We start from the raw sequence: 24,065 nt of genomic DNA, 5'->3' as shown, positions 1-24,065 counted from the left end.
TGAGTTGAGTTGGTTAACTCAAATCCCATTTTATTTATTTATTTATTATTTAAAAAAAATAAATTTATTTTATTTATTTTTGGCTGTGTTGGGTCTTTGTTGCTGTGTGCGGCTTTCTCTACTTGCAGCAAGCAGGGGCTATTCTTCAGTGCGGTGCGCAGGCTTCCCATTGCGGTGGCTTCTATTGTTGGGGAGCACGGGCTTTAGGCACGTGGGCTACAGTAGTTGTGGCACACAGGCTCAGTAGTTGTGGCTCGCAGGCTCTAGAGCGCAGGCTCAGTAGTTGTGGCGCATGAGCTTAGGTGCTCCGCGGTACATGGGATCTTCCCGGGCCAGGGCTCGAACCCGTGTCCCCTGCATTGGTAGGCAGATTCTTAACCATTGCACCACCAGGGAAGCCCTCAAATCCCATTTTAATTTGAAGCCTTTATATTTAACTGCAGCTAGATGGATTTCTTCGGCAAACATAAAACTGGCTGCTGGAGGTCTATTTAGGGAACTGTCTGGGAAAGAGAAATGTTCATCAAAGGATTCCTCTAGATTGTGAAGCCTGCCAGATCCCCAGCTTTCACTTTGTCCTTAGTCCTTATCTGATGGGGAATACTCTCCATCACAGCACAACCACCTCTCTGAACCTTAACAGAACCTGCTTTCCTCCATCATAAATCTAATGCTTAAGATAATTATACCCTTAACATTTGGAAAGTGAAATCTATTGCCAGAAAGAATTATTAGACAATGATGAATACACAAACTGGGAGTCTATTATTAAATGAAAACTTTATTTGTCCTATTAAGATACTTGACTATCAGAGTCTACCAGAGTAACACCTGTTAGGACCTGTTCTCTCTGGTCTTCTATGTTCTCCACTCCCATCAGCTCCCTAATTCTTTTTTCCATCTGCCCACCCTCAATGTCCTAGCTCCCAGTTGTTTCACTCAGTTTTCTTTTCATCCATTCTCACCCTCCTAGGCATCCTATAAAACTAACAAACCTACAAGAAAAACATATCATGTTAATATTTCCCACACTTCAAGCTTAACTGACTCTTTGTTAATTATTCTAACAAAATTCTTTTTGTCTTTTCTTTCTTAATGACCCTCGCTCAGGATGGGGAATGGTAGAAAAAGGCAGGGGGTGATAAGAAAAAAAATTCCACCTTGGGCTTCCTTGGTGGCGCAGTGGTTGAGAGTCCGCCTGCTGATGCAGGGGACATGGGCTCGTGCCCCAGTCTGCGAAGATCCCACATGCCACGGAGCGGCTGGGCCCATGAGCCATGGCCGCTGAGCCTGCATGTCCGGAGCCTGTGCTCCACAACGGGAGAGGCCACAACAGTGAGAGGCCCGCGTACTGCAAAAAAAAAAAAAAAAATTCCACCTTGCCACACTTAACATTTGTGACCATATCTGATAATGTTTTGGTTTTTATTTAATCATATCTTATACCTATATCCTTACACATCTTACATTATTACAGATAAAGTTAAATGAAATAATGTCAATGGCTATCTTTAGCTGTTATACTTTACAACTCATAATTGAGTGCTCCATACTTACAAAATAAATTCTAATAAGAATCTGAGGCAGTTTGTATGTAGGATGTTTGAAAATTGAATCATTTGAAATGTACTAAGGAAACTTATTCTTTAAAAGTAACTAACCCTAGATAAATTCTTCTATAAGGTAAATAACCATCTTTTTCCCAGGAAAAATAAATACTGCTATGTATTTTGTAAATACAGATCTTCAAAGGTGTTTCAAAATAGATATAACATTTTGCTTCTCCTTAAAAATTATTTAATAACTATATTCTACAATTCCAGTTGGGTACCATTAGTATGGTACCCAACCATACTAATGGATGGAAAGACCGATGGAAGTCCTCAAATAGTTACAATAAAATGACAGGCCACACAGGGAACAGAATTAACAACATTGGCATTGCTACCCAACTTTGGGAACTGCTGAGGTTCATTAGATGGTAGGAAGCTGGGAAGCAGATTTGTTGTTGTCTGTTTCATGTATCACAATATAAACTTCATGAGCTCAGGGTCTTTGGTTGGCTCAAGGCTATATTCCCAATATGTAGATAATGTTTTACAATTTTACAAAAATATTTCCTGGAATATAATTGTATTTGTTACTTATGTCTTAGGCAGGATGAAAATTTTTATCATTAACAAATTCATCATGGAGTCCATTAACTGATATGTAAATGCAAAACAAGACACATTACATATACATACACACACATAATGTTTATCAAACACTATGGGAAGAAAACTTTTTCCCCCCCACACAAAGCACTACCTTTTAATTTATTTTACCCATGACAGTGACATAACCTAAATAATTAACTGAATTAATTCGAGATGAGCTCAGTAAGAACTAGCAAATAGATACACAAATAGAGAACATATGTCTTTGATTTTTCTTTACACTTTTTTAGCTAGATAATACGGAGTAGATTAATTGCAGCCTATTATTCTATATATTTGAGGATAGAAAATAAAAGTGTAGCAAGTTCATGGATTTAGTACTGATAAAAACATGAGTAAATGAAAATATATGATGCAGTAGAGACCAAAAGAATTTACCTATAATACACACTACTATATATAAAATAGATAACTCATAAGGACCTACTGTATGGCACAGGGAACTCTACTCAATACTCATTCATTCATATGGCTGAGTAATATTCTATTGTATGTATATAGCACATCTTCCTAATATAGTCATCTGTCGATGGGCATTTAGGTTGTTTCCATGTCTTGGCTACCATAAATAGTACTGCTATGAACATTGGGGTGCATGTATCTTTTCGAATTAGAAGTTTTTTGAGTGACTTTAGAACACAGTTCAGAACATTCCAAGGACAAAAAGAACTAGAAAAGCCATTTTAGATTTCATTCAGTCATTTCCTTGGAAGTATTGATATTGGTTTTGTTATTTGAAATTATTTTCCTCATAATGCAGTATAAACACATTTTGGGGTTAATAATGTTAGGAATCAAGAATTTTTCAGGATAAAAGAAAAAAATACCTAATTATAAAATCAAAGAACAAAGTAAAACACTGTAATGTTAAACAGAATTGACTATATCATCATAAACTCATGATTTTCAAAAATACATTTTTTCTAGCTGTACAGAATGAAATAACTAGAAACACTGCCAACACAGTACAAAAGAGCACCCCTAGCACCCAGATTCTGATTTATGTATGTATGTATGTATGGCTCTGTGGGTCTTTGTTGCTGCATGCAGGCTTTCTCTAGTTCCGGTGAGCAGGGGCTACTCTTCGTTGTGGTATGCAGGCTTCTCATTGCAGTGGCTTCTCTTGTTGTGGAGCATGGGCTCTAGGCACATGGGCTTCAGTAGTTGTAGGCTCTAGAGCGCAGGCTCAATAGTTGTGGCACACGGGCTTAGCTGCTCTGCGGCATGTGGGATCTTCCCGGACTAGGGCTTGAACCCATGTCCCCTGCATTGGCATTTGGATTCTTAACTACTGCACCACCAGGGAAGTCCCTTTGGGCTTTAATATAATTCCCCCCTACCATGAGCCAGGACTCCTTGAAGAAATAGCTGACATTAGTCTGCAGCAGCAGAAGTACAAGATGAAGCAGGAAGATCTCAGGCCAGAAAGGAAGAAAGGTTTTTGAAGATTAATGGGGTCCTATTAGGAGGACACAGAAGGCAGCTGGAAGGAGCTACAAAGGCCTCCTTTACAATGGAAGACTCAGGCCATGTGAATGTTCACTGCTGCACTAATCGTAATACCAAGAAATTGTAAGCAACCCAAACATCCATTCTTCAACTACAGAGTTAATAATTCAATTATAATATACCCATAATGGTTACTCTACAGCAGTAAACATGAACAAATTATAGCTACATGCAACATCGTGAATAAATCTCAGTAATATAATAATTTTGAATGAGAAAAAGCAAGATACAGAAAAAAAAGCAGAGCATGATTTCATTTATATGAAGTTCAAAAACACTCAAAACTAAGCAATATATTAAGAGTACACATATATGTGGCAAAATAGAGAAAAAAACCAAGGGAACCATAAACATAAAATTCAGGATAGTGGTTACTACTTCTGAGAGAATGAAGAGGTGGGGTTGGACAAGGCCACATAAGGATTTTGAAGGTAACGGTAGTGTAATTTTTCTAAAACTTAATCATGTGTATGGGTATCGAAGGACTATAATCTTTATCCCTTACAACAATATATAAATACATCTTCTCAATATTTAATAAAAACAATGAAAGGAAATAACCTGATTAACAAATTGCTGTAAAAACTTTGGTAAAAAATTGTCATTAAAAGCTATTCCAGTAATAATGGTAAAGGGACTTTTTTCATTCATTCGTTATTTACTGAGCACCTACTATGTGTCATCACTGTTCAGCACTGGGAATAGGGTAGTGAATAAAATAGAAAAAAACCCTTGCTCTACTGGAACTTACATCCAGTGGAACAGAATCAAACTATTTGCTATTTTTTATGGACCTAGAAAAGCCATTTCTTTCATTAGTAACTTGCTCAGATTTTGAGGTGAATGTTTCACAGTTATATTCTACATAACGTGATAAAACTAACTATATATGATACAAAATATTCTTCTTATTGAAAAGATCTTATTTTAGCCTTAGAAACGTTTATGTTACAAATCAATGTTTTAGATGAAAATCTTTCTTTTCTTACATCTCCCTCATCAAATCTGTAGTCATAACCAGAAATAAGAGTTTTTGAGCAGCTACATATCTTCTGATAGATATCTCCACTTTGGAAACAGGCAATCTAAAATTGAAGCCTTTCAAGAAAGGCAATATTAAACACATTTAAGTATCCATAGTCCACATATTTTTATGGCCTTTGGTTAGAGTCTCAGACTTATCTGCTTTATGCTATAACCTCTGCCAGGCATGACTAAAAATATGGATTTTGTATTTCGGTCCTTTCCCTTATAGACATAGAATGTATAGCTTAATTGCCTAGATACTTAAGCAGCTCTCCCTGGTCAAACCAATAATATATTCAAACATAATGAAAAAGAAAACTGGTGAATTCCATATAATTCTATATAATTATAAAAAAGAAAATTGTTATGTTCACTCAAAGGAGCAAAAAATGAAAACACTGAAGGATGCAGTCCACTCTTTCTTTGACCCAACACTTTGACAGCAACTTGATGACACGTCTCTAAAGCTGAGCCCAGACAAGATATAATTCACCACATGCACATTTATGTAAACTTACCATGAGACTACATTTATGTTCAGCCAGTACCAACCAATCCTCTTAAGTATTTCTAAGGTATTTGTACAAAAATATTCTTACAAGTTAAAAGTGTGATAAATTATACAATTATAATAACCATGCCCTTTATTTTAAAATGAAGTCCTCTTGACCAATGACATTGCATCTGCCTAATTTGTAGTTATTATTCAATTTTCACATGAACAAGTCGATAAAGCCCAAAACTAAACATGTCTAATATGCCTTATCTAGGCAATTAGAAGATTGGGAAATCAAGCTTTGTGTTTCTTTTAAAGGATGTAGTAAAGCCAGACTATTTTTTCAGATTCTATTTATGTTAAGAAAACAGGATGGTTTTGTGGACCGTACATGAGTATTACTATCTCTCTACAAATGACGAACCAGGCTCTGAGGAATTTAGAAAGCATCCCCAAACCAGGAAGTGGCAGAGCAAGGACTCTTGTCTAGATTCCCTTTCAAAATTTTGAATTCTCCTTACCAGCATATGGCCTCTCTTAGATGGAGTGAGTGACTTTCAAGAGCAGAAAGAAAAATGAGAGAATAATAATAGGCGTAATACTCTAAAATGGTCTAAGAAATTTAGAAAAAGGTTCAGATGATCAGAAATTCTATTATGGAAGGCTTTCACCTTCTCAATCAAAATCTGAGTGTCCACTGTATGCCAGGGACCTGGACACAAAAATGAACAGAAAAAGTCCTTTATCTAAATAAAGGACCAGGCAATATAAAACAAACACTTTCAAAGAAAATTACAATAAAATATTATAAAAGCAGTAACACAAAGTGCTCTATGCCAGCAAGAGAAAGGGTGCCAACTTTGGGTGGCCAAAGTCTGAAAAGATTTTATTTGAGAAACATGTCAGACACTGCAAGAAACTGGGGACAGTGATAAATAAAACAGATGGTATTGCCATTCTCATGGAGCTTGCATTACAGTAGGAGAAGAGACAGCAAACAAATGAGGTCATCCCATGTAGTAATAAATGCCATAATGGAAATTAAACTGAGCAATGTATAGAGACAACTGGGCTCCCACTTTCAGTTGGAACGTCAAGGAAGAACATTTGAGACAACGAGAAACACCTGAGAAGTCAGGGGTGTATGCCGCTACCAATCGTTATCACTTAACCTCTGGAGCAAAATCATTAAGTTTTTAAAAAATCGCACTGGGACTTCCCTGGTGGCGCAGTGGTTAAGAATCTGCCTGCCCATATGGTTTTGGTAGAAGGACGTGCTCTCACTCCCTCTTGCAAGAACACCAGAATCACAACTAACTGCTGAACAATCATCGACAGGAAGACACTGGAACTCACCAAAAAAGATACCCCACGTCCAAAGACAAAGGAGAAGCCACAGTGAGACAGTAGGAGGGGCGCAATCACAATAAAATCAAATCCCATAACTGCTGGGTGGGTGACTCACGAACTGGAGAACAATTATACCACAGAAGCCCACCCACTGGAGTGAAGGTTCTGAGCCCCATGTCAGGCTTCCCAACCTGGGGATCCGGCAACAGGAGGAGGAATTCCTAGAGAATCAGACCTTGAAGGCTAGTGGGATTTGATTGCAGGACTTTGACAGGACTGGGGGAAACAGAGACTCCACTCTTGGAGGGCACACACAAAGTAGTGTGCACATCAGGACCCAGGGGGAGGAGCAGTGACCCTATAGGAAACTGAACCAGAACTACCTGCTAGTGTAGGAAGGTCTACTGCAGAGGTGGAGGATGGCTCTGTCTCACCATGAGGACAAGGACACTGGCAGCAAAAGTTCTGGGAAGTACTCCTTGGTGTGAGCCATCCCAGAGTCTGCCATTAGCCCCATCAAAGAGCCCGCGTAGGCTCCAGTGTTGGGTCGCCTCAGCCCAAACAACCAACAGGGAGGGAACCCAGCCACACCCATCAGCAGTCAAGTGCATTAAAGTTTTACTGCACCCTGCCCACCAGCCAGCTCTACCCACCACCAGTCCCTCCCACCAGAAAACTTGCACAAGCCTCTTAGATAGCCTCATCCACCAGAGGGCAGAAGCAAGAACTACAGAGGTACCCAACTAAGCCACACCTGGCTTCCTGACCCAAGAAATGCTGAGATAATATTTATTGTTTTAAGCTGCTAAATTTGGGGGCAATTTGTTACACAGCAACATATAACTAATACAATTCATCTTAAAATAACAATAATAACATACTCTATGAAAAATAACTATTTCCCAAAAAGAAAAATGTAGTGAGATGAGTGGTATTGTTTTCAATGTTTGAAAATCTCCCTAATGACTAGTTTTATAGAAGACATCTGATTTCTCATATCTGCTTCTGAATTTAACCTGTTGCAGTACATTGTTTTGGTTGACATACATGAAGAAAACCCAGCCTTACCCAGACATGTAGTTGCGGAGGGAGTATTTTAGTAATCTTTCCTGATAACTGTGGATATTCTTCTTTAGTCTTATACCAGCATTCAGCAAGTGATAATTTCTTAAAGGTGAGTTGCAATGTAGAAACAATATAATCTTGTTACATTAAAATTTATTGGTCTGTCTTGCACTTTGAATCAATCATTTACTAATGCATGACTTTGTAACATCATGTATTGATCATTTGAGTAATATTGGTTCTCTGAGTTATGCAAATCTTCCATTGATATGCTGCATTAGTTTCATTATACAACAACCTCCCTGCCTCCCTCCAAAAAAAAAAAAAAAAAAAAAAAAACTTTGTTAATATCACAACCATTCTTACCAGAAAAGCCTTTAAGTTTGGGGGACTTGTTGTATTAGTTATCTACTATTACATAGCAAATTATCCCAAATTAGCAACTTAAAACAACAAACTTTTATTATCTCACAGTTTCAGTGGGTCAGGAATCTAGGAGTGGCATAGCTGGGTGGTTCTGCCTCCAAGTCTTTCAAGAAGTTGCAGTCAAGCTGTTGGCTGGGCTGCAGTCATTTAAAAGTGCAACTGAGAGACAATCTACTTACAAACTCATTCAACATGCTGCTTGGCAGGCTTCAGAAGACCTACTTCCAAGTTCATTCACATGGTTGCTTGCAAGCCTCAGTTCCTTGCCATGTGGGCCTCTCCATGGACTGCTTGAGTTTCCCTATTACAGGGCAGCTGGCTTCCCTTTCCCAGGGATAAAAGAGAGAGAGAGAGAGAGACAAACACTCACACACAGAATAAGAGAGCCAACCCAAGACAGAAGTCAAAGTCATTTCATAGACTAATGTCAATATGATAGCTCATCACTTCAGCCATGTTCTGTTTACTAGTAATGGTCCAGGCCAAACTCAACGAGAGGGAAGCTAAGCTCCATCTTTTGAGGGGAGCTGGATCAAAGAATGTGGAGACATAGCTACAAAGCCACCACAAGTTGTCAAACTCATGATGCCGGATGCAAGTTCCTCCCAAATTATAATTTTTCCTTTAAAGCTCAAGCTTATCATCGGCAACAAACACTGTCTGTTGTTTTTCTCGAAATGACAGGCTTCTTTCATTTTAGAGAAAATATCTTGCCGAACACTCAACTCTGTATAACCATAGTTTTTCTGTCAGACATTCTTTCAAGTGAAAATGATCTCTGTGAGAAAGCAGCAACTTTAGCTCACGACTCCAGCAAGTAGACTATTGCTTTTCCTTGGGGCAATCATATATTTCAGTATGCACAGAAAAGCCTTATGCATACTTCCTATTAAATCACACAAAATATTTAAATGATGTATACTCAGGGGTAAATATTTAATAAAATTAATCATTTTTATTGCTTCATCTTATGTAAAACTGACTTTTGCGGGGGGGTATAGACTAGACTACTCAGAACTTCTGATTAGGAAAATCATTGTGGAGCAGGTAAATCAAGAAAAGCTCCAAGGAAAAAGGTGAATGTTGACACTGGCTGGGAGCTACTTTAAGAATGGCAGCGAGGAGGAAAGGTGGGAGAGGAAAATAAGCAAAAACAGTGGGACTGGAATGAGACGAGCATGTTATGTTCAAGAATGAAGGGAAAGCAGGCTAATTTGGGAGCAAGCTGTGGACTTGATATAGGCACCTGTGAAGGGAAACAGCCTGATAGCCTCATAAAATAGACCCCAGCTGAAGGGGCAGTGTGAGAGGAGGACTATCGGAAGTCCAAGGGCTTCTCAGGATTGTTATCTACCGGGAAATGAAGACGGAGGGTCCCAGCAGGCTTCCATGAGAAACAGAATCACCTTTGACTATTCTATTTCCCACTCCTGAGGGCACCAATGCTAGTCAAAACCATACAGTTAAATAAGAGCTTTTCCCCGTCTTATCTTTTCTCCTTCTCTCTTGCATCTTTGAAAGGGCCCAAACCAGCAACCGATGAGAGAAAAGGGGCACTGAGAAGAGGAAGCGCAGCTTACCATGGCTGCCTCCTTTCTCCACTGTAGACTTCCAAGCCTGGCACAAAACAGGTACGAAAGGGAAGAAGTTTTAAACGGAATGAGATTAGAGTTCGGATTCTTATCCTGGACTGGACTCTAATTACTAAAAAGAGACTATTATTACCTGAGAGAAAACACAAAACTAAAAATCTATCTGAGAATTCAAGGGAGTAGAGGTGGAACACAGTGAGCCGGCACAAATTGACGGTGCAAGTTTGAAGGACAGTGGACAAAAAGATAGTTGTTTTCAGCTTGCACCCTACTAAGTTCACCTCCTGTAATGAAGTGGTTACAATAACTATTTATTGAGCACTTATTTTTGCAGGCTGAGGTTCTGCTGGCCATGTTTCAATGAATGGCCAAGATGTATTTATGTTGAGGAGAATGGTGTTTTCAGAGTGATTGGAACCAGGCTACCCAGAGTTCACATCCTAGCTCTGCTACTTAAAAAATGTGACATTGTTAATCTCTTGAACTCTCAGTTTCTTCATCTATAAAATGAAAATAAGTAATGCTTACCTCACAGGGTTGTGGTGAAGAGTGAAGGAGATATATAGGTGCCATAACACAGCACCTGGTACATAGTGAGCACTCAATAAATGGTAGCAATGATTATCATCTTTTTTTTAAATTGGAGTATAGTTGTTTTACAACATTGTGTTAGTTTCTACTGTACAGCAAAGTGAAGTAGAGTTCCCTGTGCTGTACAGAAGGTTCTTATTAGTTATCTATTTTATACATATTAGTGTATATATGTCAATCCCTATCTCCTGTTGATCTTTGAGCATTTGGATCCAGCCGGGCATGAAACAAACTCTACTCCTGGACTTTTCAGTTAAGTGAGCCAAAAAAATTTCCCCCTTTTCGGCTATGATCTACTACTGTGTAACAAGTTACCCCCAAACTTTGTGGCTTTAAACAACATTTAGTATCACAGTGTCTAGGGGTGAGGAATCTAGGGGTGGCATCTCTGGGTCCCCTGGCTCACAGACCCTCACGAGATTACATAAAGATGTTAGCTTAGGCTGTTTCAGCTCAAAGCTTGATTGAGAAAGGATCTCCTTCCAAGCTCACTTCTTGTGGCAGACTTCAGTTCCTGATGGGCTGTTGGATTGAGATCCTCAGTTCTTTGCTCTCTGTTGGTCAAAGGTGGCCCTCAGTTCCTTGCCATATGGGCTTCTCCATAGGGCAGCTCACAATGTGGCAACTGGCTTCCACCAGAGCAAGCAACACAGAAGCCAGAGTCTTTTATCACTAAATTTTTTTTATTAGAGTATAATTGCTTTACAGTGGTGTGTTAGTTTCTGCTTTATAACAAAGTGAATCGATCATCATGATCTTAGTCAGTGTAGTGACCAAAAATATTATTTTAGAAAAATTTACCAGCTATTAGCATGTGAGATAGATTGAAAGTGAGTCAAGATTAGGATCCGGGAGAAAAATTAGGAACATTGAATAATAAAATGAGGCTAGAGTGGTAAACATAGGGATGAAAAAGAGGTGAATAGACAAATATAAGGGATATTTGAGAGGAAAATGAACGTAAGAAGTACCTGCTTAGGTGCTTCTCTGGTGGCGCAGTGGTTGAGAGTCCGCCTGCCGATGCAGGCGACGCAGGTTCATTCCCGCCGCTGAGCTTGCGCGTCTGGAGCCTGAGCTCTGCAACGGGAGAGGCCACAACAGTGAGAGGCCCGTGTACCGCAAAAAAAAACAAAAAACAAAAAACAAAAAAAACCCCTTTATTTCCTTAAATTGTGTATTTAATTTTAATAAATTAAAAATCAAGATTAAATAGCTTTAGTCATTTGATCTAGTAGGAAATTACATACGCCTCGAAAACGAAAATTAAAAGTCAGTTTGGACGGCTTCCCTGGTGGCGCAGTGGTTGAGAGTTCGCCTGCCGATGCAGGGGATAGGGGTTCGTGCCCCGGTCCGGGAAGATCCCACATGCCGCGGAGCGGCTAGGTCCGTGAGCCATGGCCGCTGAGCCTGCGCGTCTGGAGCCTGTGCTCTGCAACGGGAGAGGCCACAACAGTAAGAGGCCCATGTACCGCAAAAAAAAAAAAAAAAAAAGAAGTACCTGCTTAGATATAATATGGTAAATAAAGGAGAAGGAAGCGTCAGAAGCAGCTTAAACTTTTAAAGCTTGGTTAGATGGGAGAATAATAGAAAAGGAAGAAATAGAGCCATGGCAGAATGAGCATGATTGGGTGAGTAAGAGTGGTGGGAAGAAAATACTTGTTTTGTTACATTTCAAATTTAGGTGACAGTGGGACTTCCAAGTGCAAATATCCTATAGATAGTTGGAAAGTCATTTATTTATTTATTCATCTGTCTTGAGAGGCTACTTAGATTCAGACACCATGCTAGGCTCTAGTGAGAACAACCTCATAAAGAGTTGGAGTTTAAATGGGACATCTGGGCCAGACAGACAGACTTGGGGGCCTTTATCATAAAGCTGTTCCCTGAAACCATGAGTATTAATCAATTTTCTAATGGAGTGTGTCAAGAGGAGATAATTTCTGGGTATAGTCACAGTTAAGGAGACACAAGAAAATGGCTTATGGGTGAGAAATAATCAGGATCACATGTTGAAATTATTTTTATATTAAATTTTAACCATCTACAGTTTATAAATATTTAATTATGACCAAATAAAAGGAGTTCTATAGTAGCTGTTAATATTTTTTAAACTCTTTATCTTGGAATAATCATAGATTCACAGGAATTTGCAAAAATAGTAGAAAGGTTCCATTTGCCCTTCACCCAGTTTCCCCTAATGACTACATCTTACATAGCTATAGTACAATATGAAAACCAGTAAAGTGGAGTCAGTATAATCCACTGACTTTATTCAGATCTCACCAGGTTTACATGCACTCATTTGTGTGTCTATATGTGTATAATTCTATGCCATGCTATCACAGCATGTATGGATTCATGTCGTGTTTCGTCAATTGTTAAAATTTTTTTCTTTTTCCTCATTCCAGTTACTTATGTAAATTGAAGAATCCACACCAGAGAAATTTTTTTAAAGCATTTTTTGGTAGTTTACTGATATTCTCTAATGTTCAAACAGCCAAGGATAGCAAAGATCATAAAGATTTTTAAAATATTTAATTAGTAAGGAACTGGGAAATGTTTTACACTGTTGAATATATTGAGCCAGATTCTTCTGAGACCTTTAGCCAGTCACTCACTGTTCCCCAAGTTCTTTATCAGTAAAATGCGAGTTATGATTTCTGAAGTCCTTTATAACCCTGCAGTTCTACAATCTTAAAATTCTAAGATCACTTGTTCTCATGACATAAAGCAGAAACTTGTGATTACTGCATTAATTCTTTTGAGTCAGGGTCAGTCTCATACCTTATCAGACAGGTGACCAGTGGGGCAGTTCATCGTTGTCTTATTGTAAATAAGACCCTATTAGCTTGAAAGATTTTAACATAGCTTCCATATGTGGCTGCTGCCTCAGAAGGGCTTGCATATATTAGGTAATGGGAGAATAAACTAATAATTGTTCAAAAACGTATTTTTGAATAAAAATGTTTGTTACCTGCTTATTTTTAATAATAATTTAACTAAAACATCATCAAAATTTGTGATACTCTGACCTGGGCCAGACAAGTGGGAGGCCTCCTCTGTTTAGGAGGACAATAGTATTAGACCGACTACCAAGAAAATTAATATTTGTAAACTGGATCCCCTTTATCCCTCCCAAAAAGATCTGTAATTGATTTCACAAAAATAGTAAACAATTTTGTGCTTAGACAAAAGTGTTAGTAGAAGATCCATGTAAGGAAGCTCAGGGTTAAAGTAAATATTGGTAGGCTGAGTAAACACCACTTTGTAAAAATTGCCATGAGATATAGACTTTGTACAGTGGTCACATTAGAAAGCTTGACAGACTTCCTATGTTTTACGTATTGATGGCAAAACACAGCAGTAGTCAAGTTAGATTTCTAATTCAGTAATGTTCTAGGAAAAAAACAGTGAACTAAAGCACTTCATGATGTTACTTTTACTGAACTGAAGTTAACGGAGTAATTTAAATTCTTAAAGAATTGTTCAGTAGCTTGTTCTATTTAAAACTGTACTAGGGGGGCTTCCCTGGTGGCGCAGTGGTTGAGAGTCCGCCTGCCGATGCAGGGGACACGGGTTCGTGCCCCAGTCCGGGAAGGTCCCACATGCCACGGAGCAGCTGGGCCCGTGAGCCATGCCGCTGGGCCTGGGCGTCCGGAGCCTGTGCTCCGCAATGGGAGAGGCCACAACAGTGAGAGGCTCATGTACCGCAAAAAAAAAAAAAAAACAAGAAAAAACAAAAAACAACTGTACTAGTAGTTCCAATTTCATGGTACCAAGATTCTCTCAAGGGAAAACTTACGAACACAAAGTGTTTGCTTTTAATCAACAGAGTTGGTAGAGAAAAAAAAAAAAAAAAACTTCTCTCCAATAAGTGTAAATTTTTACTTTTTTACTGCACATATAAATTTTTGGCAGAGAACCTGAACCCAATTTGGGCTGTAGATCTAGTTTACTCTCATATTTAAGAATAAGTATCCATTTTGGAAATACCCATCAAGGGAGGAATGCTACTAACTCAGGGAGGGAGGCCTGAATATTCCCAATTTACAGATGCTCAGAGGCCTTAAGTGATTTTCCCCTACCACACAGCTGCTCAGAGGCAGAAATGAGATAAAGACCAAGTCTGTCTGACGCAAACATTTACTGCTTTCAGGCATATTCTATGCTAATATCTATAAATCATTCCCATATCTTTACTTATATAAACAACAGAATTTCTGTTAGGGAGCATTCAGTATTTTGCTCCTGTATATTGCATTTATTTATTTACTTAAAAGTCTCAATAAAGCACCAGTTGTATTAAATCAGATGACTTTTTTATTCAATTAAATTAAACTGAATGTTATTTTCTACTTTTTGGAAAAAGAAAATTAAAATTAAGTATAAATGGGGGGAAAACAGCATTTGTAACATATATAACAAAGGGCTAAAATCTTCAATTCATATCGAATACATAAATAAATATATAAACGTGCCAAAAGAAAAAATATTGGCAAAGACAATCACAAAGGAGTCCTCCATTTACTTAACAGCTATTTTCTGAATGCCTTCCATTGTATACCCTACATTGTGCTATGTGTTAGGGATAGAATGAGTAAGTATTTATTGACTTCATGCCATTTTGCTAAAAAATGGTTTATTTAGGATAATTCCACCTTGCAAAAATGTATATATACATAAAAAATCTGGAAGGACATATATATAGTGGTTATCAATGGATGTTTATTTGAAACAAAATAATGAACATGCATTTTTTTGTAATAAATTTTTATTAAAAAGTATAAAACTTATAGGCATAAAATTATTCAGTTATTTCACCTAATGTCTGGGGGGGGGTTGGTAATAAATATATACCTCTCTTTTCTTATCCAATGGAAGATGGATTCCAGTAGAAATGGATTTCTTTCTTCCTTTTATACCACTGTAAATCCCGCTTCCTGGATCCTGCCCCAAGACACAACAGATACACCAACACTGACATACAGAAATGCACTCAGAGATACAAATACATGGATATAAGACAGTCTCCTACACAGTAGACACACACCACACCACGCTACACCACACCACACCACACCACATCACACAGAAACACACAGAGATACAGTCTCATGAAAACTTACTTTAGTGTAAGAGAAAGAGTTGGCAGAGATCTGATGGTTTTAATCTCAGAAATAGCTTTCATTATTCTCTAAATTTCTCTTTATTTTTCATTTGAAACCCTTGAATGCAATATTTTTCATGCTTGCATATTACAAAATGTATAACGATAGCTCTCTGATTGACCCCCTTTTGGGTTTTTGTTTTTGTGCCTAAATCATCTGTTCCGTCTATTTGTTTTGGGTATTAGACTATCTTGGGACATGTGACAGATATATGGCTGTAGCAGCTGGTAGTCTAAGGAAATGGCAAATGGCTTTGGGGAATCAAAACAGATTAATATGGTACAGTTGATAGGAGATAGTAATTTTTTCACTTAATGATTTAGTCACAATGCAAAGTTTTCTGATTCTCAACTTTTTCAGTCTTACAATTATGTACAGAGCTAGTGATTAAAATTTTCTTTAAAAGTCCAATAAATGTCAGCTGGTAATAATGTTTATGTAGTATTACATTGCCCTAATACAATTTTGTAAAAAGAAAATTAACTGAGTATTTGTGGAGAATCTGCTTTAAACCTAACACTATACATTTATTTGAATGACTATAGACTAGATTGAATTTCACTATACTCTAATAGCTACCCAATTTTTTATGTCAGGTAAGAAGCCTTTTCATTTTTTTGTTTTTTATTTATCTAGAAGCCTTTTCATTTTAAATGATTTTTTATAGCTAATAACTGTCAGGAAGCACAAGAATATTAACTGAAATCTCAAACAGCACAGGAGTTAGTCAAAACCTGTCTCAAGGGTACTATATTTCTAGTGTTTGTCCATGGTTTCTATTCAAACATAAATAATCCAAGGTTTCTATTACTCAGAAGCTTTCCCAGATTTTCCTTTTTGATATTCCAGAGGGAGTCATCTATCTCCTTACTTTGTATTTCTGTAAGGAAAGTAAGGGAGGCACGCAGTGAGAAAGGGATGAAAGAAAAAACGTTTCCTACAGTGTCTGGGGTGCGGGTTCACCGATTCCCAAAGCACAGCAATTTGACCTCTTCCCACCCTCAATGAAAAAAAAAATTCCCCAGACCTTCTTTTATTTTATTTTATTTTTATAAATTTATTTATTGGCTGCGTTGGGTCTTTGTTGCTGCGCGCGGACTTTCTCTAGTTGCGGCGAGCGGAGGCTACTCTTTCTTGCGGTGCGTGGGTTTCTCATTGTGGTGGCTTCTCTTGTTGCGGAGCATGGGCTGTAGGAACGCGGGCTTCAATAGTTGTGGCTCAAAGGCTTCATTGCTCCGCGGCGTGTGGGATCTTCCCGGACCAGGGCTTGAATCTGTGTCCCCTGCATTGGCAGGTGGATTCTTAGCCACTGTGCCACCAGGGAAGTCCCAGTAACAAATCCTTTGATGACTTATTTGATTCCTTGAGACTAGGAAGTCTTTTGGTATCAAGAGAGGACTCAGTTACTTCCTAGAGGAACTGCACAACAGTTCAGTCTCAGGTAGATCTCAGGCAGATCCTCTGCTTGACATCCGAAAGGTAAATTAGATTGTTTCCTTCCCTGCTCACTCCTTTAATCATTTACATAAATTATTAAATTCTAACATTTCTTTCAGTAACTAGAAAAGAGGGCAATTTCTCCCCTTCTCAATCTTATCTAAACAGAAACTCTGAGTACGTCATCCAAACTTTAAACAATATTTATTTTGTTTGATATATATAGTATATTAAAAAACATATATCATATAAAATTTGTATGTAAAGTATATCTTTATTCTTTTTTTGCTTAATATTTCTGCTTTATATTAAAGAGATAACAAGCTCCTTGCTAATAAGAACAAGCCTCATCAAGTTACTTGTAAAATATAATGGGGCAATAGAGGGTTTGTTCTTGCCATGTTGACCCTACTGTTTTTGAACTGAGGGTGTTTGGACACAAAAGCATTTTTTAATAAAAATAATTAATATCAGAAACAAACATTAATGAATATTGGAATTTTGTAGTCAGCTAAATTACCATTCAACAATAACAGTGAAATAACTTTTTTTCAGACAAAAATCAGGAGGATTTACCACAGAGAGGGCCTGTTTATTTTATCTTTGAATGACAGCTTGGCTGAAGAATTTTAAAAGAAGAAAATTCTGAAGGAAGGATGGATGTGAGAAGTAATATTAATAAAAGATCTACTAACACACGGATAAAACTAAACAAACATTAACCTTTAAAATAATAATAACAAGGACTAAGTTTAGCAGTTAAAAAACACAAGCTAGGGGCTTCCCTGGTGGCGCAGTGGTTGAGAGTCCGCCTGCCGATGCAGGGGACGTGGGTTCGTGCCCCGGTCCGGGAGGATCCCACGTGCCGCGGAGCGGCTGGGCCCGTGGGCCATGGCCGCTGAGCCTGTGCGTCTGGAGCCTGTGCTCCACAACGGGAGAGGCCACAACAGTGAGAGGCCCGCGTACCGAAAAAAAAAACAAAAAAAACACCACAAGCTAAAATACTGGACACCAATTACATGTCAGTTGGGGTGGGGTGGGGACATTACACATTAAGTTTACACATTAACTGATAAAGACTTGACATTCACATAATGTTAAATTGTTCTATCCAGGAACGTGTGTGGTGTGTGCTAGATTATATTTTCTAAAGATGCTCTAACAATATCTCCCAACCCACATGCTCTACTACAATGTGGCCTTAGCATTCCCCTCATCAAGAGATGGGGGTCTATGTCCTCTTCCCTTTAATCTGTCCTCTTCCCTTTAATTGTCACACATTTGTAAGCAACATAATACAGCTGAAGTGACACTGTGTGGATTCTAAGACTAGGTTATGAAAGGTGATGCAGTTTCCTTCTTGTTCAGTGAGATACTCACTTCTGTATTCCTGAACCACCATGCAAGAAATCCAACTATTGTAAGGTCTCTACGTTGTGAGGAATCCACAAGGGAAGGGCATGTGTAGGCCATCCTGTTGTCCCCCAGCTGAAGTCCCAGTCACTACAAGCATCAACTGCCAGACATGTAAGTGAAGATGCCTCCAGATGATTCCAGCCCCAAATCATTGGACCACTCAAAGCAGATGCATCACTGCAAGCCGTTACAGTCTACCCACCTGAGGCCCCAGACATCATGGAGCAGAGACAAACCATTCCTACTGTGTCCTGTCTGAATCTCTGATCCACAGAATTGGTGAGCATTAGATGGCTGTTTTAAGCCACTATTTTCAGGATAATTTTGTTATCCTAGAAATAGTAACTAGAGGAATAGGGAATGCCTTTTCACTGGTTCAGTTCTTTTATTGTTTTTCCTACTGATGTTTAGTTTTCTTCGTATGGATCTCATACATTTCTTGTTAATTGCATTCCAAAACATTTTAGCCTATTTGTTGCTATTATAAGTGGAATATTTTCTTATATTTTCTAACTAGATGTTGTTTATGTATATATGGATTATATGCATTCATTTGTTCCCAACCAACTTACTTCATTTTCTTATTGTTTTAATGATTTTCCTATTGATTCTCTTGGGATTTCCAGGCATACAATCATAACATCTGAAAATGATTTTATTCCTGTTTCTATTTTACTTTTATTTTCTATTTGTCTTAGGTAAATTATGTTTTATACATGCTGAGTTTACATAAATTTATTTTTAAGTGGTTAAAGTTATCAAACTTTTCTTTTATGAGTAAGTTTCCTGAGGAACTACCAAGTGAAGATGGCTTGCCAATTGTATATACAGTTCTGATGCTCAGGAGAGAAAATTGGGGTCTGAGAGTTTGAAATTTGAGAATCATCAACGTATAGACAATTATAGAAGCCATGAGAACAGATGAAGGGGCTCCAGGAGGAAAAGTGTATAGCATGAGAAGAAAGAAAGTCTAGGACAGAACCCTAAGAAATGCCAGTATGTAAAAGATTGGCAGAACAAGGTAACCCTGAGAGTGACCACAGAGAGGTAGGAAAAAACAAGGGGAGTGCTTTGTAATAGAAGGAAAAAAGATGACATTTCAAGAAGGGGGAAAACATCTGCAAGGTCTTGAGAAACCTGAGGAGAGTCTTCTGAATTGGGCAATATGGAGGCCATTGGTGACCTTGGAAACAGCAGTTTGACTGGAATGGTGGGAATGAAAACTAGACTGTAGTGAATTGAGAAATGAGTAGCATATGAGCAAGAGAGACTTACATGTAAACAACTCTTTGAATAAGTTTGGTTTAATTATTAGAATTAATAATGGGATTTAGCAAAAGTTCCTGAAGGCAAAAATCAATATAAAAAAATCAACTGGGAAACAGGGAAAAGTTTCCCTTTATAATAATGTATAAGATATCAAATATCTAGGAATAAACTTTAAAGAGTCATGTAATACCTGCATGGAGAAAATTATAAAACTAATTGAAAAACGTTAAAGAAGACCTACATAATGGATAGATATACTATTGACATAAATTGGAAGACTAAATCCCAAATTGACTTACAGACTTAATGCAATCCCAATTAAAATCTCAACCGATTTTTTTCATGGAACTTGACAATCTGATTCTAAAGATTAGATAGGATTGCAAAAGGTCAAAACAGCAAGGGACACTTGAAAAAGTGGAATTGAATATAAGAGCTATCCTAACACTATGATAATCAAGGCAGCATGGTTTTGGCAGGATAGCCAAAAGACCAATGTAAAGCACTGACCCATGCATTTATAGACTCAACATAGGAAATATGTGGCACTGCAGAGCAATAGGGAAAGGATACTCTTTCAATACATGATGTTTGAACAATTGGATATTCATATGGAGGAAAAGAAAATTGTACGTCCACTTTGCATCATATACAAAAGTCATTTCCAAGGTAGATTAAAGACCTACCTGTGAAAGGTGAAATATAAAACTTTTGAAGTAATACAGAAAAGAAACTTATGATCTCAGGTTAGGGAGAAGTTTCTTAAACAAGACAGAAAAAGTCCTAACTAAAAAGGAAATACTGATAAAATTGACTTCATTAAATTGAAGAACTTCAGAAAAATGTAGAAAGTGAGAAGATACAAGAATGAGAAGACACATTTACAACCGATATAGCCAACAAAGGACTATAATCTAGAATACAGAAATTCAGATCAAGGGGAAAAGACCACTCAACGTAAAAATGGACAAAAGACTTCAACAGATATCTCATAAAAGAATAAATCCAAATGGCCAATAAAATCAACCTTATTATTTGTCAGGGAAATGCCAGTTAAAATCACAATGACTTCCCACTAGAACTGGCAAAAATTCAAAGGTCTGAAAATAACAAGATGGTTACTTTGGTGAATAAATAGAGTAACAGACTCACTTATGTAGTATAGTGTAAATTGGAGCTACCACTTTGGAAAATTATCTCATAAAATTAAATGTATGCATATTTTATAATGTAGTAATCTCAGTCCTATGTATATGCTGTATAAAAAGTAGTGTACATAGGTGCATGTACAAAAATGTTCATAAGTATTATTTATGATAGCCAGAAACTGTAATCAACACACATATTCATCAATACTAGAATCGACATATGAGCCATGGTACCTTCATGTACCGGAATTATATACAGCAATGAAAATGAATGACCTGTTGTTACATATAACAGTATGGATGACACTTCTGTAAATAACTGACAAGGGAAGCATGACACATCAGAATACATAGGGGAACTAAGACCCCACAAGCCACATGGTGCAGCAAAAAACAAAAAAAAAAAAACAAAACAAAACAAAAAAAAAAACCTTCAGAATACATACACCATGACTCCACTTATATTAAGTTTAAAAGCAGGCAACTACATTCTCTAAGATTGCATACTTGGGTAGTGTTTTGGTATACTCAAGCCAGGTAATTGAGGATTGTTTAATAAAAGGTGTGGGAAGGGTTTAAGAGAAGCTATAGGAAACAGTGCAGTGTTAGGGCTCATAACAGCAGGAGCCATAATGATCCCTAGGCAGGACGGGGTAAGCAGAGGGAACCCAGAAGGAGAGAGTTGCATGAAGAGGTAAGCCTCACAAGAACTGTGGCCTTTGGTTGGTGTGATGGTTAATTTTATTTCTCAACTTGGTTGGGCCACGGTGCCCAGATACTTGGTCAAACTCTTTCTGGATTTGATAAGATTTTTTTTTCTAAATATGAAATTAACACTTAAATCAGTGGGTTTCAAGTGAAACAGATTACCCTCCATAATATTGGTGGGCCTCATCCAATGAGTTGAAGGCCTTAATAGAACAAAGACTGACTCCCCCAATTAAGAAGGAAGTCTGCTGGCAGACTGCCTTTAGACTTGATCTGTACTCTTCCTCAGGTCTCCAGCCTGCTGGCCTAACTTGCAGATTTTGGATTTACCAAGCATCCACAATTACATGATCCAATTCCTTAAAATAAAACTCTCTCTCCCATATATATAAAACAGTGTTTTTTATATGTATACACACACACAGACACACACACACACACACACATACTCACATATCCTATTTTTTCTATTTCTCTGGCTAACCCCGATGAATAAAACCAGCCTAGTTAGCCCTTGGAGAGACGCCGTAGCAGAGCAGCCAGAGGAGGGAAATATCCGGTCTCATTCTTCTCCCTCTGATCTCCCCATTGACTAAATGAAACTGAAAGCCAGAAAGGAAAAGAAGCCTGTTGATATAGTTCATACAAGTTAGCTTCCTAGTATACAGAGCAGGGTGGAGAAAAGAGAAGAGCAGGCCTTGACAGGCAAAGAAAGAGTTAAACTCATAAAGAAAAGCTTGGAAATTATTACCATAAAATTCAGGAAGGTGGTCACCTACAGAGGGGTGAGAAGGTAAGGATCCAGAAGGGACCCATGGGTTGGGTGTATTTCCTTGATCAGCATGGTGGGTCAATGAGTGTTTGTCTTATAATTATTCATTAAGCTACACATTTATGTTTTTTGCTTTTTCTGTATTTCATAATTTAAAAGTTTAAAGAAGAAAACAACGTTCAACAATAAGAACTTGTATAATATATGAGTTCTAAGAGTCATAATAATTTTCCAGGTGAGTAAGTTTGTAGCACTTAAGACAAGTCTGTCTAAAACACTAGAAAATTTATCATAGACAAGCATACAAGTCCTGACAAGTGAAAGAACTAAATAACTCAGAACTCAAAACTTTTAAAAATTTCCTTCCAGCCAGAGGGGGAAGAAAGAATAGTAGCTGGAGACTTGGATGTGTTTAAACGCTGATAGTAAAAAACAGTAGAGAGGTAAAGGTTGAAGGCACAGAAGAAATGGGAAATAGATGGAACACAGTCCCTCCAATGTCAAAAGGGGAAGCACACATAGCACCACCAGAGGGACTAGGCTTGGATAAGATGAAGGATGTTTATTGCACTGTGACTGAAGGAAAAAGAAAAGGATGTACGTGTCTGCATATCAGTTTGTCAGCCTAGCAGTGGGAAGTTGAGGAGAGTTCCCCATCTGATGCCTCCTTTTCCTCTGTGACAGAAAACATAAGGGAGGTGAAGGAAGGAGAAGATGCCAAAGTCAGAGATAGCAGACAGTGAGAAGGCTTGGACCACTGTGGAAAACAAGAGCATTAACTAGGTTTGCCAGGCAGTACCGAATGCCTGATTGAAGATGGAGACCATGAATTTGTAGCACCATTAATGTGCAGAGTTTTGTGGATTTCTACAGTAAAATGTAGCAACCCAGATATGCACAGAAAAATCAGACACCTGGATTGATCCAGGGTTGTTGGGATTTTGGACTGAAGGACAATAGAACAAGGCATGTGAGGATAAAGACAGGAGATGTACCACGAGACCTCAAATGGATAGGGAAAGAAATGAAGAGAGGAGAGGGCTAGCAGGGAGGGAGAAAGTAGAAGGGTCAACGGTTTGGAGGTTCTTTGCGAGCATGAGCAGGGAGCAACTGAGTGATGGAAAAAGAATCACAGAATGTTGTATGTCCAGGCTGTAGAATATTGGAATGCATTGTTTAGATGTGAAGCAGTTGCAAGTAGTGATAACAACTAGGATCTGACCACGGGAAAGGTGGGTTGAAGTGGAGTAGAAGTGAAGGTCACTGAAGATGAAGAGGCTAAGATGTTGAAAAGATAATTCACGTGGACACTGACATCATGGAGGACCATGGACTTCTTGGGGTGGAGAGACGAACAGTGAACAGTCTACGTGTAAGGGGATGAGGTAGGGGGGTTGACTGGAAGTTTGCTCAGCAACAGGAGAGAGAGAGGGGAGTATAGTTTCTCTTGGGTCTCAGAGAACAGAAGTTCTTCAGGAGGATGGAGGAGTAATGGTCTGGTTCTCCCTTTCTACTCTGATTGGAATTCCAGAAGGTAAACTGGAAAGTTTTGGCAGAAAGGAAAGCATGGGCAAACCTTGATGATCAGGATAAGGTATAGTTGGGCCTGTAATAAGGATATCGGGGAATGGAGCATGTTAGGTTAAACTGGCTATAAAGTTTTCAAGAAGAATTTGCCCTAGAAATGCCCTGATATTGAGTAGTGGGTAGTATTGGTGGCCTAGATGCCAGGTTGGCTCTGGAAGGCTCCAAGTTTTTAGGTCACTCCTTGCTATGAGAATGTAGTAGCAAAACACACATGTGCATTATACACAGTTGTTTGCATACCTGTTCATCAGGTTATCAGATTCCCTTGAAGTCTTTGTTAAGAACC

Source organism: Mesoplodon mirus (genome assembly GCF_964341445.2).
Source record: "Mesoplodon mirus genome assembly, chromosome: 5".
Lineage (NCBI taxonomy): Eukaryota > Metazoa > Chordata > Mammalia > Artiodactyla > Ziphiidae > Mesoplodon > Mesoplodon mirus.
The sequence above is the reverse complement of the archived record's forward strand: the minus strand, read 5'-3'. Positions refer to the sequence as shown.